Here is a 5,056-nt window from a genome sequence, read left to right as displayed (position 1 = left end):
ATAAACCATACATCAATTCAAAGCTTATTTATTCAGCTTTCAGATAATGTATGAATCTCAATATTTGACCCTTATGACTGGTTTTGTGGTCCAGGACCACATATAAGAATGTTATATGAGTCTTATAACATTCTTATATATATATATATATATATATATATATATTTATTTATTTCAACATTCATATATATAATATGCTTATATATAAGAATGTTAAAATTAAGTTAGGCTTCTGTGACTGGTAGGTCTAGGGTTGGTGTAGGTTACGTCCATACTATAGTGAGTTTTAACGTTCTATTAAACATTCTTTATCATTTTAAGATGTTGTCCAACTAAGGGACACCACAAAGTAGTATATTTCTGTTTTTACTATCTTTTTGGGGACATTAGGTCCCCACAAAGTAGTATAAACAAGGATGTGTGTATGTGTGTGTGACACTTCTCTGGTGCGGTCGAGGTGGCAGTGATCATCTGCATGTTGCATACTCTGACAGAATTCATGGAAATAAACATCAGAAACTACAGCCGTTTTAACAAACTTCAGTTTCACAGACTTACAACAGCTGAGAAGATCCTTTAGCTTTTTCACTCTGAGAACATGCAGTGTCTTCTTACATTTATCTTGAAGATGCCTATCAGGAGTGAGATGGGATTGTTTTCCAGTTGGATTTACAAAAAAATTATATTCTTGTTCCATTTGAGATTGAGCTATTGGATCCATTTTAAGCTGTTGAATCCAACTTTTTTAGGCAGAAGTTAATATGTGATGCAGTATAAAGCATATTCTGCATCTTTGAAGGGAGAATATTTACAGGAAACATGCTACACTCTATTCTTGGACTGGAGTTCCCCTACTGTTTTTTTTTTCTTCCCCATCTTCTGACGTCAAATCACGTGAGATCTTTGACTTTTCATTGGATGTTGTTTAACTTTCTTGCACATGCTCAGATGGCAGGCGATCACGAATGACTGTGCTTGTGTTCAGCTGCATTGAACTACATGTAACTGTATTTATGGAAAAAACACTATAGTCAATGACTACTGTTAACAGTTTGATTACTAACACTGATCAAAATGTCTTCTTTGGTGTTCAACAGCTAAAACAAAACCCTCATAAAGGTTTGGAACAAGTGAAGGGTGAGACCCTTTAATTGTGTCAATCAAATCAATGAATAGACAAAACTAAAAAGTCACAGTGCTGCAGATCCTTGAATGGCCAAACGCTAATGTCTTCTCATATTTTCCTACAGGTTTGTGAAGATGGAAGACTCTGCTGCTGAGGCTAGAAACCAAAGCCAGGCCTTCCTCGTTATTACATTATCAGGTAACTTTGATTTCTTCAAAAGTATTTCAATAACTTGAATGAATATTTTGGCATATACTGTGCATCTCAGAATGTGTGAGGTAAGTTTGTCTTGTTAAGATAAATTAAATGTTGATGTGTATGATCTTTGTTTATGGAAAGCTGTTTATAAAAATTATGGCATTATGTTTGTGCCAAAAAAATAATTGCTGCTTTGTACAATTATCTAAATCTGCTGTTATTGCTGTTGTTTAATTTGCATCATTGTCCCTGTCAGTTGAGCTCTGTTTTATGCTTTATAAGTTACTGCTCTCTGTGAACGTCCTCAAATGCATTTTACAGATATCCAGGAAAACAAATGAAATGTTTAGATTTTTCAATAATATGTTTTCTCAACGTCTTTCTAAAGATATTATAACAAATAACCAAGATGAAACCTTAGGACTATAGATTAATTCATGCTTATAGAATAGAAAGAAAATCCATCTAAAAGTTTTAGAAAACTCATTATTGAAAAATCTAAACATTCAATTTGTTTACCTGGATACCCGTACAATGCGTAGAAGAACGTCCACTGAGAGCAGTAACTTATAAAGCATAAAACTGAGCTGAACACAAGACAGGAAGCAAGACAAATACAACAAAGGCAATAACAGAAGACATAGACAAGTGTATCACACAAAGCAGTCGACACTTTGTTTTGGCAGATACGGAATGTCACGACTAAAGCCAATCGATGTTATTTGGTTGTGTGTGTTTTTTCTGCTAGAGATTTCCACCAGCATAAGTTTGACTTCAACACCACAAATATTCAAGTCATTATAAGATTGAAATCAGTGCACAAAGCAGCTCTGAACACCCTCATGTATCCCATCATTCTTCTCAGTCCCCAATTTACTCTCCTTTTTCACTGTCTGCAGTAAGATTCAGACCATTATCCAACAAAATCTGACATTATGGATACAATCCTCGAACAAAGAGTGTTACAAAACACAGTTCAGTACCTGCAAGCACAATATGACTCATGTCTCAATACAGGTGTCCAATAAACCTGTTCTACAGCTCTGTTTCTGAATTTCCCTGTAAATCCCAGTACAAACACATCCCATAACCAGTGTTTGATCCATCAGTAAATGCACACTCCTGTCTGTTTCAACACAAGCACAACACAAGCACTTCACACAAAACTCAAGTGTAATCTTTAATAAGATAAATTGTGTAGGAAGTGTTTGCAAAAGTTTGGCTTGTTGTGGGAGGAGACGAGAGCGGAAGTGGGTGGAGACAAAGCCTATATATTTTCACCGCTTTAGTGCGTTGCTCATTTCGGAAGGACATCTGCAGGGAGAAAGCAGACTGGAGTGTGATCAGCTCCTCTTGTAGAATTTTCTAGAAACCAATTTTTTTTTACAGCAAGTCTTCTTAAATCCACAGAGGAAAAAGGTATGTCATTACTAAACAGATCTACACCTGAATCAACCACCACAGGAAACTCGCCAGCTTTGTCTTTTTCAAGAATCCAGCGATGGTTTATTTGTGTGAGAAATGCAGGAATGCCACTTTTATCTGTGTACCAGATTATCGTAGCGGTGTGGCAGATTGGTTCGGGTCTATACAACTTGGCTCAGATTTTCTCAGCTGGGTTCAGCTGGCTGCAGTTGGGTGCAGCTGTGCGCAGAATTGGTTTGGGTGTACGCAGATTGATTCAGAAATTTGGAAGATATCGAGCTGGTATTGAGCTGGGAGAAAAACATGTATTTACAGTGTAGTGGAGGGGGAGGGGAGGCGTCGCACAGACTTCCAACAAGTGCCCTTACAGACCCCCGACAAGTGACCTTGGTGACCTCTGACAAGTGCCCTTACAGACCCCGACAAGTGGTCTTGGTGTGACCTCTGACAAGTGCCCTTACAGTCCCCGACAAGTGGTCTTGGTGTGACCACTGACAAGTGCCCTTACAGACCCCGACAAGTGGTCTTGGTGTGACCACTGACAAGTGCCCTTACAGACCCCGACAAGTGGTCTTGGTGTGACCACTGACAAGTGCCCTTACAGACCCCGACAAGTGGTCTTGGTGTGACCAATGACAAGTGCACTTACAGACCCCAAAAAGTGGCGGAGAAACTATATTGACATTAAAATTATTTAAAAAACAAAAACTTAAAGAAATCGTGAAATTCTTGTGTGTTTTTATTTACTCAAGTGTGTGTGTGTGTGTGTGTGAGAGAGAGAGACACTTCTCTGGTGCGGTCGATGTGGCAGTGATCGTCTGTGTGTTGCATACTCTGACAGAACTCATGGAAATACACATCAGAAACTATAGCCGTTTTAACAAACTTCAGTTTCACAGACCTTCAATAGGTGAGAAGATCCTTTAGTTTGTTCAATCTGAGAACATGCAGTGTCTTCTTACATTTATCATGTCATTACTAAACAGATCTACACCTGAATCAACCACCACAGGAAACTCGCCAGCTTTGTCTTTTTCAAGAATCCAGCGATGGTTTATTTGTGTGAGAAATGCAGGAATGCCGCTTTTATCTGTGTACCAGATTATCGTAGCGGTGTGGCAGATTGGTTCGGGTCTATACAACTTGGCTCAGATTTTCTCAGCTGGGTTCAGCTGGCTGCAGTTGGGTGCAGCTGTGCGCAGAATTGGTTTGGGTGTACGCAGATTGATTCAGAAATTTGGAAGATATCGAGCTGGTATTGAGCTGGGAGAAAAACATGTATTTACAGTGTAGTGGAGGGGGAGGGGAGGCGTCACACAGACTTCCAACAAGTGCCCTTACAGACCCCCGACAAGTGACCTTGGTGACCTCTGACAAGTGCCCTTACAGAACCCTGACAAGTGATCTTGGTGTGACCACTGACAAGTGCCCTTACAGACCCCGACAAGTGGTCTTGGTGTGACCTCTGACAAGTGCCCTTACAGACCCCGACAACTGGTCTTGGTGTGACCTCTCACAAGTGCCCTTACAGACCTTGACAAGTGGTCTTGGTGTGACCTCTGACAAGTGCCCTTACAGTCCCCGACAAGTGGTCTTGGTGTGACCTCTGACAAGTGCCCTTACAGACCCCGACAAGTGGTCTTGGTGTGACCACTGACAAGTGCACTTACAGTCCCCAAAAAGTGGCGGAGAAACTATATTGACATTAAAAATATTTAAAAAACAAAAACTTAAAGAAATCGTGAAATTCTTGTGTTTTTATTTACTCGTGTGTGTGTGTGTGTGTGTGAGAGAGAGAGAGACACTTCTCTGGTGCGGTCGAGGTGGCAGTGATCGTCTGTGTGTCGCATACTCTGACAGAACTAATGGAAATACACATCAGAAACTACAGCCGTTTTAACAAACTTCAGTTTCACAGACCTTCAACAGGTGAGAAGATCCTTTAGTTTGTTCAATCTGAGAACATGCAGTCTTCTTACATTTATCTTGAAGATGCCTATCAGGATTTAGATCGAAGTCCCTGAAAAATGTGCCTCAAGTCTCTGAAAAAGTCTCTGAAAAATGTGCCTCAAGTCCCTGAAAAAGTCTCTGAAAAATGTGCCTCAAGTCTCTGAAAAAGTCTCTGAAAAATGTGACTCAAGTCTCTGAAAAAGTCTCTGAAAAAGTCTCTGAAAAATGTGACTCAAGTCTCTGAAAAAGTCTCTGAAAAATGTGCCTCAAGTCTCTGAAAAAGAATCTGAAAAATGTGCCTGAAAACGTCTCTGAAAAAGTCCCTGAAAAAGTCTCTGAAAACGTCTCTAAAAAAGT

This window comes from Sinocyclocheilus rhinocerous, unplaced genomic scaffold (genome assembly GCF_001515625.1).
Source record: "Sinocyclocheilus rhinocerous isolate Xijiao unplaced genomic scaffold, SAMN03320098_v1.1 scaffold8673, whole genome shotgun sequence".
NCBI lineage: Eukaryota > Metazoa > Chordata > Actinopteri > Cypriniformes > Cyprinidae > Sinocyclocheilus > Sinocyclocheilus rhinocerous.
This window is presented reverse-complemented; position numbering follows the sequence as displayed.